Below are 15430 nucleotides of genomic sequence, written 5' to 3'. Positions count from 1 at the left end.
CATATGACTGCTACTACCCTTTTGAACTCCTCAGAACCATGGATGCTCCTGCAATCAACATGTCTTCCATCTTCAGATGCATATGCTTCAAAAATTGCATGAGATAGAAACCTTAACCTTGATGCTATTTCAGTTATAGGTTTAGGTTTAACTTCAATCGAAAGAAACCCTTGGAACATTGAAGCACACATGAAACACAAACCATCAGCAGAATTTCAAAGAGCAAACACCTAGAATCCTAGAATCCTCAGTGCCAAATGTAAAGATGATCCTAGAATCCTCACTCCAAAACATGCCCGAGAAAGTGCGTGCCGGCTGACGAGCTTTCTTCCAAATTCCACTGCCTGCATTTAAGAGAGAGGATATGAAATCTACAAAATTTAATAGAAAAAAGATCTTTGCCATGTGCATTTTAGATAGAATGATAACCTGAAATTTATAAACACCTAATCAACAGTGTCACTTTTGCAGTTTTACAATAGATTATACACGTAAGCACATGATATGGATATTTCCAAGTGTATTGCGTACTTAACATGGGATTTACATCGATGGGTTTAAAAGAAGAAATAGTTCCTGTACTATAGCAATAGGAAAACAAAATCCTTCGATTAATTCATTTTGTCCTCAGAAAAGGCTCAGGCAAACATTTAAAGCACACAACTCCATCACACATCTTGCATATAATTTACATAAAATGAAGTAGCTTGGAATCTTTTAAGTTAATCATCGAAAATATTAGCACCCACCCTGTGTCAGGCATTAAAGGTTGCTTTGCTCTGAGTAAAAATTATATTTTACCAGTAAATCAAAATTAATATTTAATATATAGGTGCTAACATATTTTTCAACTTCTGCTCCTGAAGAAAAAAGTGAAGTCTGTTGTACTCTATACTTCCTCGTATCAGCAGAATGCTTAGCTACAAACTTGTTGAGAATTCCTAAATCTTCGCATCTTGTAGAATCTGTCCTTGAGAATGATTGACTCTTTCATCTTTTTGACATTTGAGGCCAACTCAGACTCATCATCTTCACCAGGCAATGGTGGCAAAGGAGAAGCACGCGAAGGTTCATCATCGAAGAGATCTTTAATTTTTGCATCAAGCTGTCCTGACTCATTCATAGCCTTGAGTGAGTTCAGTCAATCCTCCAACAAGGAAATCATTCGAGTACACGTTTGGAACAGTAGGAGATCCTGTTCTTTTCTCCAACTCAAAACTTTCTAGTAGGGTATATATCGATGTTGATCACAACAAATTTAAGTCTTTTCTGACCTTGCAGTCTTGCACTCTTGGCATCCCAACCTTGTGTACATATATTATGATCCTTCCCCTCATAGTTGGTTCTTCAGCTAAATTCTTAATAGGAGCATCTTTTGCTTGCTCAGGTTCGCTTTGAGTATGTGTTAGTTTGGCAAGTCCCGTAGTCCCACATCGGAAAAATCAGATTTGTTATCTCCTATTGGAACTATAAATAAGGGCTTGAGCTTTGAAGTCAGAAGCACCACAAGTGGCACCACAAGAAAAACCTAAGTGTTTGCTTTAGGTTTAAGTCCACACTCAGTTAAATTAGTTTGGGCTTATAGTTGAGGTTTTTCTTGTTTAGTATTTTCGGGTGTTTTATGGCCTAGGAACATCTTCCTAAAGCATTTGTAATAGTCGCTTTTATAGTAGTGATTTGAGCACTCTTTCGTTTGTGGATGTAGGTCAAAGTCAATTGACCGAACCACGTAAATCTGGTGTTCTTGTCGCTTTTATCTTTTCCACTTTATTATCTTTGTTGGGTTATCAAAATTACCCTTTGGTAAATTTCCTAGGGTTAGCTCTAACAAATTGGTATCAGAGCCTGGTTCTGGGATCTTTTGGCAACAATGACAATAACAAATATCGTTGTCGAGAAATTCGACAAAAATATCAACTTCGGCATGTGGCAACTCAAGATGAAGGCCATTCTGATTCAAGACGGAATTGATTTGGCACTACAAGGAGCTGAGAACATTCCAGATGGTACGTCAAAGGAAGATCTTGCGGGTATGGATAAGAAGGCCCGATCCAACATTATTCTAAATCTCTCTAATAAGGTTTTACGGGAGGTAGCTACGGAAACTACGACTAAGAGCATGTGGGACAAGCTTAAAGCCTTGTATATGAAGAGGACAGTAGAGAATCATCTCTACTTAAAGCAGAGTTTGTATATGCTTCGGATGATTGAAGGTACATCTATACTCTCACATCTTGATAAGTTTGATTCCTTGGTTATGGATTTGGAGAATATAGATGCGAAAATTGATGATGAGGATAAGGCCCTGTTACTTTTGTGTTCTCTTCCCTAATCTTTTAAGCATTTCTGTGATACTATGATTTATGGAAAAGAAACAATTTCATATCAAGAAATTAAATCTGCACTAAAATCTAAAGAGCAGATAGACAGGGATATCATTGGGGAAAGTAGAGAGAATCAGGCTGAAGGTATGGTTGTTAGGAGGAGAACAGATAAAAAGAATTTAACAGTAGTAGATCTAAATCTAGATCTAAATCCAGACATAGAAATTTGGAATGCAGATATTGTCATAAAATGGGGCACATTAAGGCTGATTGCTTTAAATTGAAAAATAAATTAAAGCAAAAGGAAAAAATTATTGAGAAAACTATTGAATCCATTGAAGCTAGTGTAGCAACTGATGAGAATATTGGAAATATTTTCTCTACTATTGATGACAGGATGAGGTCTAAAAATGAATGGATTTTAGATTCAGGTTGTTCTTATCACATGTGTCACAATAGAGATTTGTTTTCCACATATGAATCTTGTAATGGTAGAATTATTTTGATGGGCAATAATGCAGCATGTGATGTTGTTGGTAGAGGACCAATCCGAATTAAAATGCATGATGGTATTGTGAGGATGCTCACTAATGCTAGACATATTCCAGATTTAAAAAAGAATCTCATCTCTTTAGGCACCATAGAGGCCCTTGGGTGTAAATACACAGCTGAAGGTGGAGTTATGAAAGTTTCTAGAAGTGCCGTTGTTGTTATGAAAGCTTGTAGGTCTAGTAGCTTATATATTTTGCAGGGAACTACTATCACGGGCTCAGTTGCAGTCTCGTCATCATCATTGTCTGATTCTGACATCACCAAATTATGACATATGCGTTTGGGTCATATGAGTGAAAAATGTTTGAGCATATTAAGCAAAAAGGGTCTACTTTGCGGACAGAGTACTGGGCCATTGGATTTTTGTGAACACTGCATTTTTGGAAAGCAGAAAAGAGTCAGCTTCAATTCTCCGGCAGTTAACAAAACGAAAGGTACTCTTGACTATATTCATTCAGACCTTTGGGGTCCAGCTCATGTTCAGTATAAGGGTGGTGCTAGGTATATGTTGACTTTCATTGACGATTATTCCAAGAAAGTTTGGGTTTATTTTTTGAAGCATAAAAATGATGTTTTTCTAACCTTTAAACAATGGAAGGTTTTGATTAAGAAGCAAACAGGTAAACAGATTAAGCGGCTTTGAACAGATAATGGCATGAAATTTTGTGAAGGTGACTTTGATGAATTCTACAAAAATGAAGGAATCGTTCGGCATCGCACTGTTAGGATGATGCCTCAACAAAATGGTGTGATTGAACATATGAACAAAACACTCTTAGAGAGAGCAAGGTGTATGATCTCAAATGCAGGGTTGACAAAGGACTTTTGGGCAGAGACGATTAATATGGCCTGTTACGTTGTCAACCGCGCTCCTTCTGCAGCACTTAACTTTAAAACTCCGGAGGAAGTTTGGTCAGGTACTCCTGCTGATTACTCTGATTTAAAAATTTTTGGGTGTCCAGCATACATGCATGTAAATGAAGGAAAATTAGAGTCTCGAGCTAAAAAATGTATTTTCCTTGGGTATGCTTTTGGGGTGAAAGGATACAGATTATGGTGTTCTGATCCCAAATCCCCAAAATTTGTAATCAGTAGAGATGTTACTTTTGATCAATTGTCTATGTTATCCTCCAAAGAGGATTCTACTTGTTGTACAAATGATAGTGCGCAGAAGCAGGTGGAGCTTGAGATTGGTAGTTCAGATTCTTTTAAGTTGAACTCTTCTACTCAAAGAATACCAGTAGATAGTCTTGAGTCTACTAACGAAGTTGATCCAGAGGAAGAGCAATATTCCATAGCCAAGGATAGACCATAGAGAGATATTCGACCACCACAAAGATATGCAAATTTGGTTGCATATGCTTTGTTTGTTGCAGAAGAAACAAGTGAAGTTGGTGAGCCTACTTCCTACTCAAATGCAGTTTCTTGTGATAATTCCGCTAAGTGGTTGATGCGATGAATGAAGAAATTGAATCTCTCCATCGGAATAGAACTTGGGATCTTGTGAAGCCGCCTTCTGGTAAGAAAATTGTTGGATGCAAATGGCTCTTCAAAAGGAAGGAAGGTATTCTAGGGGTTGAAGATGCAAGGTACAAAGCACGATTGGTTGCAAAGGGCTATAGTCAGGTACATGGTGTTGATTTTAATGATGTATTTTCACTTATTGTTAAACATAGCTCTATTCGTGTTTTGCTTGCTTTAGTTGCCATGTATGATTTGGAATTGGAGCAACTTGATGAAGACAATTTTCTTACATGGTGAACTTGAAGAACAAATTTATATGGAGCAACCTCATGGATTTGAAGTTGATGGTAAGGAAAACCATGTTTGCTTATTAAAGAAATCCTTGTATGGATTGAAGCAATCTCCAAGACAATGGTATAAGAGGTTTGATTCTTTTATGTTGGGTCATGGTTACATAAGGAGCATGTATGATAGTTGTGTCTACTTTCGGAAGTTAACTGATGGCTCTTTTGTGTATTTGTTGCTTTATGTTGATGATATGCTTATTGCAGCTAAGAATTTGTTAGAAATTCACACTTTGAAAATGCAGCTGAGTAGTAAATTTGAAATGAAAGATTTGGGAGCAGCTAAGAAAATTCTTGGCATGGAGATCAAAAGAGATCAAGGAGTTGGAAAATTATTTCTGACTCAGAAAAATTACCTCAAGAAAGTCTTGGAGAGGTTTGGCATGAAAAATGCTAAGCCAGTTAGTACTCTTCTTGCTAGCCATTTTCGGCTATTTGCTGCTCAGTCACCACAGTCAGTTGAAGAGGAAGAATATATGGTGAAAGTTCTATATTCTAGTGCCATCGGCAATATTATGTATGCAATGGTTTGTACTCGTCCAGATATTTCACAAGCAGTCAGTGTGGTTAGTAGATATATGTCTCGCCCAGGTAAAATACATTGGCAGGCTGTGAAGTGGATTCTTAGATACTTGCAAGGGACTTCATATGCTTGTTTGGAGTTTGGGAAAAATCATGACACTTTGGTTGGTTTTGTCGACTCTGATTATGCTGCGGATCTTGATAAACAAAGATCTTTGACAAGTTATGTTTTTTGCGTTGGCGGTTATGCAGTTAGTTGGAAAGCTTCCTTACAACCTGTCGTGGCTTTATCTACTACAGAGGTAGAATATATGGCAGTGACAGAGGCGATCAAAGAAGTTTTATTGTTAAGCGGTTTGTTCAGCGAATTATGTTTGCATCAAGGTGTTACTACAATTTATTGTGATAGTCAAAGTGCTATTCATTTGACTAAAGACCAGATGTATCATGAGAGGACGAAACATATTGTTGTGAAGTTTCATTTTATTCGGGATATCATTGTTGAGGGAAATGTCCTTGTTCAGAAAATTCATACGAAGGACAATCCAACTGATATGCTTACGAAGCCTCTTCCAGTTTACAAGTTCAAGCAGTGCTTGGACTTGGTTGGTGTTTATTATTGGTGATTGCCCATTGGAGCTTTTATAAAGAAGGTGGAGCAAGTTTTGTTGGGACATGCCAAGGTGGAGATTTGTTAGTTTGGTAAGTCCCATAGTCCCACATCGGGAAAATCAAACTTGTTATCTCCTATTGGAATTATAAATAAGGGCTTGAGCTTTGAAGTCAAAAGCACCACAAGAAAAACCTAAGTGTTTGCTTTGGGTTTAAGTCCACACTCAGTTAAATAGTTTGGGTTTATAGTTGAGGTTTTTCTTATTTAGTATTTTCGGGTGTTTTATGACCTAGGAACATCTTCCTAAGGCATTTGTAATAATCTATTTTATAGTAGTGATTTGCTTCTCTTTCGTCCATGGATGTAGGTCAAAGTCAATTGATCGAACCATGTAAATTTGATGTTTTATCGTTTTTATCTTTTTGTACTTTTTGACCAATATATTCTCCTAAGCAGCCCAACTTATCTGATCCATGGCGAGCATAGGTCTGAACCCAAAACCTAACCCTAGGTTAGGTCCAACAAGACCTAATTTAATTTTTTTTCCTTTTATTACAGGGTAAAAACTAAAGAAATATGTTTCAATTAACTTAGAAAATGAAAACGTAAATAATATTAAATGTGACCATCTTTAAATTGGATTAAAAATATTATATATAATTATATACAAACAAGGTTTATAGTATCAACAATAATCTAACTTAAGAACCTGAAGGCATGAAAAACAGTTAACAGTGCTTTAAAATTTTATGTCATGATCCACATAACTAAATAATTGTTAACAAACAATCTAAATTGATTTGTGAAGGCATGAACATCATAAAAATCTCTAGATAGAGTTTACTAAATTTTAAAATAATTAATCAAATCTAAAGCATGTATATTTCCCTTTTTATATACAAATTATAAATCTGAAAGTCATTAATATCAAAAACTCATGGATAATTAAACAATAGTATCAATCAAATAATTTTGAGTGAAATCAAAGAAAAAGTAGAATAATAAACAATAATTTTAATAAAAAAATTAGACAATACCATATTTGAGGGTAAATTTTGATTCAAATTCCTATCAGGGTAGATGGTTTTGAAATATAAAAAATATATATTTTAGTCAAGAAACAAGAAATTAATTAGGAGGACTAAAAAATGATATCTTCATCTAGAAACTACTCAAAAACATAGAACGTATCCTGGCAAAGACATTCATTAGTGTTACCTTCATCTGTAATACAACATATTACGAATTTTATGCTTACAGGAACTACTTCAAAACATAAAACATATCCAGACAAAAACGTCAATTTAACAGTAAATTGATACTAAAATACTAAAAAAGAGTATCAATTGACAGATAGCTCAAACTACCATTACAAAAAAAGCTAATGATCGTAAACTTCGACGAAGCGAGACGAAAGGTTCAACAAATTGTTGCCTATCCACATAATCACAAGGCATGGCTCTTATATTCCAAGTGGAGAGTATCACTGACCAGCAAACAATCGGTAAATTTATGCTCACATTAAAAGTGAAAAAAAGATTTGTGTGAATCTTGAATGGGAAAACATTTGAGTTTATATTTTGTTGAACTTTGAAAAGGGGAAAATAAAGATAAGAGAAGGTAATGAAAAAGAAAGTAAATTTTCACTCGTATTCTCAATTTACAATAAGGTCCTTGTAAAATCTTTATATATAAATGGATTGACAATTTCTAACGTTAAAAGTTTGTACGACTAAGCAATATGGACAAAGGAAGAAATAATCCCTTGAATCATGGATTTGTCATTTTGTTATTTCATCTCAAGCTTCTCTTTTGCTCTGCATGAAAATAATTTCAATGAATCATACATGATACTATTTGATTTCTCCATGTTTCTGTTATGTAATATAATGCAAAATTGGTCAATTAATTTGGTTGACTTTCTCCATTACGTTCTTGTCATGGTTGAGTTGATATAGTAAGATTGCATTAATTTCTTCAGTTCCCCCTCAAACCAGAGACTAGAAACGACCGAACTCCCAGTTTGAATCAAAAAGTACAAAATACTTGTTGGGACAGGGGTTTAGTAAAAATATTTATGATTTACAATGAAGAATACTGAATTTAGTGACAAGAGCATAGATAGTAAAAAATTTTTAAACAAAATGCTTAATCTATGAAATACTATATTATATGTCATATGTAAGGTATTCAAATTGTCACTAAAAAGTTGTAATTGCTTCCTAAAATGGATGCCAATATCACAAAAGAGATAGCTGATTTATGTTGAGTTCCGTAATAGTAGAGGTAAGCGCATGATATTTAGCTTCGACTCTTGATCGAGCAATGATAAATTACTTTTTTAAGATCCAAGTCATACAATTTGCTCCAAGATAAATACAGAATTTAGTGACGCTATGTCTTGATAAGGGACAACCAGTCAAATCTATATTACAAAAGTTTGTAAAAGTAAAGAAACTTTGAGATAAAATTTGGATGCCAATACTAGGAGTGCTAAGGTATACTTTTCATAGCACAGAGGTTTACGAAAATATTGACATTATTTATTTACAACACGGATAATATCTAGTCAAGTGAAGGTTAGATATTGAAAAGCTCCAACAATGCTGCAAAATTTAGTCTCTTCGGTGAGAATATAATCATTAGCCAAGATGAGAGTTTTGATTACCATCGGATAGATAGAGAAGAAGAATATAGCATTTTTTTTGGGTTAAAAGGTACTCGGTGCATTTGGAATTCCGTATTCAATTTATGGAAGAGACTTTGGATGAGAGATGTACTACTACCCATCAAAATTATATCATCTACATAAATAAATAATAAAATAAAATCCTTATTTTTTATCAATAAAATATGATGTGTCTGTTTTGCTAGAATAAATATCGAATAAATAAAAATTGAGATAAGCAATCAAACCAAACTCTAAAAGCTTATTTTAAACCATAAAGAGACTTATAAAATAAACAAATATAACTTAGGTAAGTTGGATTTATACAACCTAGTTGTTTCAAATAGAAGGTTCCTCTTAAAAGCCATGAAGAAATATATTTTTGTTATTATACTATTTTATTCTTACTTTCATTTATATCCTATATGTATGACCATATAATATATAATCAGATAAATTTGAAATATACTAATTTGTTAATAAAATGATATAATTTTCCTTGTATATATTGGTGTTTGATATTTTAAATAAACCTCAACCACTACATAATATCATGTCTAAAATTTATATATTCCAAAACATATATACAAATCATTACTTATATCTTCTATACATCTACTCACCTCCAAATACATGGATGAACCACCGGTTTACATATTTCATATTTATATGTACTCTCATAGCGCATGTAATATATATATATATATATATAAAGAGAGAGAGAGAGAGAGAGAGAGCGCGCGCGCTTCATAATCACATGAACATCCCCATGACTCCAATTCAAACTCCTTCCAAATGATAGCATTAACTCACCACTACTGTCCCCTCATGACTCCCCCACCTCCCTGCCTCTTGCCAGTCCATGACTCAAGAACAGTCCCTTGCAAATGACATCCATGGATTTGCAACTGCATCCCACACAATGCCCCCACTCCATTTCCCTCCCTCTTCCACGCACTTATTTTCTCTCTCCTCTTGTTCCTAATTCATTAAGGATGAGACCTGTTCATGTGAGTCTTTCTGATCACCAGTCGAGGATCATGTGAAGAACATCAAGATCACAGGCGCCATTCATTTAAGACCCAGACCTGAACGCAGTATATATATCACACTTTATAGCTGTGATCTCCAGTATCGGTCACCTGGTGATGTTTAAATGATCGCTCGCTTCCTCCTCTACCTTCCCTTTGCATACGATACTGCTACTGTTCCTTCGGATATAGCAACAAATGAAGATGTGTGCTGCGTCTTGGTCTGCATGCATCTTTGGTGCTCTCTTGTTAGCCTCCACCGTGTCTGAAGGATTACGACCAAACCCATGTAATCTCTCTTCCTTCCATTCTTCCTCTACAGTTCATGTCTATATGCTCAGTTCTGAGTCTGTTTGTCTCAGTAGATGCTACAGCAGGCTCAAGCAAAAGAGAAAACCGAAGGAGAGAACGAGATGATCTGATGTCTAAGGTAGCATTCTTCCGCAGGGAATGTGTTTCTAATTTTTTGTCCTCTGAATCGTTCCTCGTTGACGGCCATCTTCCTGGTGGGCATGCAGGAGGAGATTGCCGACGATGGCGTTGGGGAGGGAGTCTACGCGACAACGGGGTCGAGCTTGCCCGACTGCTCGCACGCGTGCGGCCCGTGTTTCCCGTGCAAAAGGGTGATGGTGAGCTTCAAGTGCTTCGTCGCCGAGTCCTGCCCTATCGTCTACAGATGCATGTGCAAGGGGAAGTATTACCATGTTCCTTCCAACTGATGCAGCTCCTCTAGGTCCAGCTTCATGGACTTCCTTGTGTAGTCACAATGGACAGCAAGATTGACGTCTTCTACAGCTGTGTTAGTTTGGAAGGTGAGAGCGAAAGGGAAGAAGGGTGAGTAGGCTAGCAATGTAGGTGGTGATTTATGTTCTTGAGTTGAGATACCGAAGTCGAACTTGTTGCGTGTTGATGTTCTTTCATTCTGGTATTTATTAGCCCAGTATTAGGAATGGATGAGAAGTATTCATCATACATACCAGTAGACCACAACCTATAAGTTTCTTGGGATGGACATGATCAACATGGATCAAGAATTAGGACATAGAATGAGGACTGGCATTCCAGTGAAGAGTAAGGCAAATAAAGGGACAGCAACAGGAGAAGGCAAAACGTACTCACCAGCTAAAACAAATGAGTTCATATGTGAATGATTCCCACTGACTAATAACATGTTTTCGGATGATCCAAACTCAAGCTGGTCATTTGGGAGACAAGGTAATGTTGAGATGCACAAACTTGCCTTCTACTCTATAGCTGCTACATGCAACAATGAGGGCTTTGGTTAAACAAGAAAAGCTCGATGGACAATAATTTAGAGCAATCAACGTTGCCAAGTTGCCTCACGAAGCAACTAACGACAAGATATAGATCGAGGGAACGCATTGAGCTGATTGCCTCGTCAAGCTAGTTAGGTGGTGAACATAAAAAAAATCATGACTATAGGATGATAAACGAGAAGGATAGAGATACTAAAAACTAAAACTATTATTATTTATAGTAATAACTAACGCTTAGAACCGTCGTCTCCGTGATTCTATCTCATCTCTCTTTTTTTTTTTACACAAAGCATTACCTATCCCCTGTTTACAGAAGAATAAATGATCTAAACATAGAGTTTAATCTAATATCCCAACATGACTACCTCTTCATAATCATGTTAATGTACAATGCCTTAGTACTTCTAGTACTTTTAGTTGTATATATTTGATTGTTATTAATTATTATTGGATCATATGATTATTAATTAAAATTTCAAATGATAGTAATCCATAAAAAGCTGAATGCACAAAAATTAAAAATGTTGACTGGCTTAATTGATAAAGACTTTAACAGATTACTGCACCATCCTAACCTTGAATCTCTTTTACTAACCCTTTGAAAAAAGAAACACCATGGATATTATATATTTTATAATTTTTTAAACACAGATTAGTTCATATTAATTATAGTCATGGTCAATTTTATTTTTTAAAATGGATGTTAATGGACGGATGAGTATATTAAATAACGATTATATTTTGCAGGGATACATATTTGCTATTGTAAGGGTAGACATACTATTTTCAAAATTCAAAAGGGTATAAAAACCTTAAAATCATTATAGTAGTATAAATAGTAAAATTATTTTCCATTTTCTGAATATATTTATATTAATTTTTAAACTTTACTTTACTAATAAAATGATAATTATATTTCATTAATGAGTATTAAATATGAATATTAATATTATTGTATCAAAATTTATGGGCAATTGACCAAAAAATTGTTAACTATTGATTTTTTATGGCCTCATGATCTTTTTTAATTGCAGTGACTTTTTGTCATATTTGAATGAATGTATCCTAAATATTTATGTTAAATGATATCAAGACGGTTAAATGACCTCAAGGTTGGTAGAATTCATAGTTTAATATTTCTTTCGAACCAATTCTACTCAATGGAAACAAAATATCAAAACCCTAACCTAATCTTCATATTTGAACGAATGTATCCTAAATCTTTATGTTAAATGATATCAAGATGGTTAAATGACCTCAAGATTAAGGTAGAATTCATAGTTTAATATTTCTTTCGAACCAATTTGACTCAATGGAAACAAAATATCAAAACCCTAACCTAATCTTCATCCTTATTTTCCCTTTTCAACTCCTTTTCCTCTTAATCTCCTCCTCCACCATCGTGTCTTTTCAATTTTATATAGATGTGGATGTATAAGTTCAGTGCATCTTAAATAAATTTTTATAATTTTAGAAGTAATTATAAATTACCCCTTATAATTAACTATGGTTAGTATCCCAATTCTTATACTTAAAAAAATAATATTAAGGTTTCTATACTTACGAAGGTGAAATATTTAATTCCAATTCTCCTTACTATCATAAACTTAGCTAATTTTATGTGGCACCCTTGCGTGTCTATCCACAAAGGTCAGTCTTTTCGAAACCTTCTATGGTATCTTAGGACCCGCAAAAGAGAAAATAGATTAGAGAAAGTGTTTCATTCGGGATCCACAAGCAATCATTTTAACAAACACTTCATAACCAATGCAAATTACAAACACATACTTCACAAGCTCTGAATGGTCACACAACAAAGGGTCCAAAATAGTCCATTATATACTGAAATCCTCACAAGTACCCACATGATACAACCTTTGTTTGCAAGTTTAAGATGACCACCAAAACTAATCAAAATAGGACTACTAAGTCTACTGTTAGCTCTTAATATGTTGTGCAAAACATGAATAAAACTAAAAGACATAGACATACATGAGCTAAACATCAAACACCATGTTTATAATTTTTCTATGATATTCTCCCCACTTATTCATTCGACATTCTCATCGAAGCGTTGGTAGCCTTTGCCAATGCTACAACTCTTTGCCTTTACTAAGTCTTCAATCTTTTGCTCCAACTACAATTTTCCTCTTGGCTCTTGACGACTCTCCGTCACTATTGTTACATAGTCAAACTTTTGAAATGTCATACTGCTTTAACTAGTTATAGGTTTCCTACAAGCCAATCACATGAGTGATGGTATGTGTGACATAACACATAGCCTTTTTACTTATTATTATTATTATTATTATTATTATTATTATATTTTCTCACTTTATATTGCTTGATGTATAAATATATTATGATGTCCATATATCTATGCAATACTAATCGGATCATGATGAGATTACAATAATAAGACTGATTCACTTTTAAACATAGACCCTAAATAATCCCGATTATAGATTATTCGAGAGAGACATCGAGATAACCGGACAGACTAGTATACTATACCCATCCATAAGATGGATGCGGTTAGTCTCATAGTTGCTTGTGTGGGGACACTAGGGCTACAGTGCAGGTGCTCATTAGAGAATGAGTTCACCGATTAATTCACTCATGAAATATTGGATGGTTAATGATACCTCATTATCATACAGCGATTTCATCATCCCAATAATGTACTTGGTCCTTAGACTTGAGACACTAAGGATGTCCTATACGAGTATTCCATTCTTTGATATCAAACTTATAGATTTGGAAGTTTTAGATCTAGCACAACCAATCATTGGGAGTGACAGCCAACCCTTACGAGGGCTATTGAGTATCGATTATTGAATCTCGGATTTTGATGATGAAATCAATTGATGTGTTTGTTATCTAAAGGCAAATCGATTAAAGTAGGAGGAATCAGATGTTAGGCCGGAGGAATGGTCGATGTATCGGCGGAAGGCTTCGGGTTATGAATTTGGGCATCGGGCCAAGAAGATCGGACATTGTACTAAGAAGATCGGATTTTGCGAGAAGACAACGTGCCGATTAGGTAATACACTGAAGGAGAGGACAATGCACCGAAGGATCGGACAAAGTGCCGGATGAATGACATGTTGGACAACAAGGATTCACTTGTAATCGATTATGTCTAGATCGAGTTAGTTTAGAGTCTAATTGAGTCAGTTTAGAATGTAATTAAGCTAACTCAATGAGTCAGTTTAGGGGCCAACTAGGCCCAAAATGAGACTATTTTGGGCCAAGAGAAAGGCCCATTCAATGACTCAAAAGTTGGGTCAGGCGGTGGCACCGTCAATGGCTTAGTCTACGAGGCAATCTCCGAGAATGTGTCAGGCGGCGGTACCGCTAGTGTGGTACCGCCCAGTGCAGGTGATAGTATCGCCTGTACACCGAAATCTCAGGGATTTAAATTTTGGCTCCAAGTTTTAAAGCCATTTGGTGTCTATAAATACCTTAGCTATTCTTGCATGGAGTAGTAAGAAGGGGTTGTAAAAAGAGTCCCTCCTCCTAAAGTTTAGAGACAATTCTAATGAAGAGTGTGAGGGAAGCTTTGTAAAAAGGGGTTGTAAAGGTTCTCTCCTAAATCTGTCAAGAGGAGAATCAAGTTGTAAGGATAGTTGATCTTTGTCCATTGAAAGAAGATCATTAGTGGATGCCGGTGGCCTCGACGGAAGAGGAATCAGTGTGGAGTGGATGTAGGTCACGACGATCGAACCACTATAAAATAGTTACATTTCTGTTTTATTGCTTATCTTTATTGCAAACCACTTTACTTCCTTATTACTTTTGCTGCACACCCTTTCGAATATATTTTAAGTTAACATCTTTCCAAAATTAGTTTCAACGAATAAAAGATTTTTAAACCGATGGCTTTTTTACCGTTGTACTAATTCAACCCCCCCCCTCTTAGTGCTGACTCATTCCTAACAGTTGGTATCAGAGCCTCGTTATTTCTCATTTGGTTTAACACCCAAGAGAAATAACTCTTTTCGGATTTCAAGAGGGTTTTTTTATTATTCGTCCTCCTATGTTCAATGAGATGGACTACACTTATTAGAAAACTTGTATAAGAGTTTTTTTATTTTTATTGAATCTCGATTTATAGAATATAGTTGAATTTGGCTTTCAAAAATCTTCTCTTCCAATGAACGACTGGAATGAGTTGGAGAAGAAGTCTTTCTTTTTAAATGCAAAGGCTATGAATGCTTTGTTTTGCACTTTAAATAAAAATGAGTTCAATCGAGTGTTATTTTGTGAAATGACTTTTGACATTTGACACACACTTGAAATCACACACGAAGGCATGAATAGAGTAAAAGAGTCTAGAATAAATCTTTTGATACATGATTTTGAGTTGTTTCGAATGGAACCAAGCGAGACTATTGAAGACATGTATACTTGTTTTATGGATGTCGTTAATCGTCTAAAAACACTTGACAAATATTTTTCAAATTTTGAACTCGTTAATAAAATATTGAGATTACTTCCAAAGAGTTGGGACCCTAAAGTAACTACCATTCAAGAGGCCAAGAATTTGAACTATTTTCCACTTGAAGAACTTATCGGATTGTTAATGACATATGAGATGACTTGCAACGCTCATGAAAAGCTTGAGAACAACCT

The 15430-nt window shown here is 35.2% G+C and overlaps 1 long non-coding RNA gene across 2 annotated transcripts; it reads left to right on the top strand.

Moving 5' to 3' along the window:
* The first annotated feature begins 9635 nt into the window (after positions 1–9635).
* On the top strand, positions 9636–10490 carry LOC108951498 (uncharacterized). Of its 2 annotated transcripts, none has more exons than XR_001975931.2 (3): positions 9636–9807; positions 9884–9948; positions 10037–10490. It is a non-coding gene; the product is annotated as an uncharacterized LOC108951498 (long non-coding RNA). The 2 variants fall into 2 exon arrangements; XR_001975930.2 differs by having other exon boundaries at positions 9881–9948.
* Positions 10491–15430: the final 4940 nt, after the last annotated feature.

The sequence above is a fragment of the Musa acuminata genome, chromosome BXJ1-10 (genome assembly GCF_036884655.1).
Source record: "Musa acuminata AAA Group cultivar baxijiao chromosome BXJ1-10, Cavendish_Baxijiao_AAA, whole genome shotgun sequence".
Taxonomy (NCBI): domain Eukaryota; kingdom Viridiplantae; phylum Streptophyta; class Magnoliopsida; order Zingiberales; family Musaceae; genus Musa; species Musa acuminata.
The sequence above is the reverse complement of the archived record's forward strand: the minus strand, read 5'-3'. Positions and strand labels throughout refer to the sequence as shown.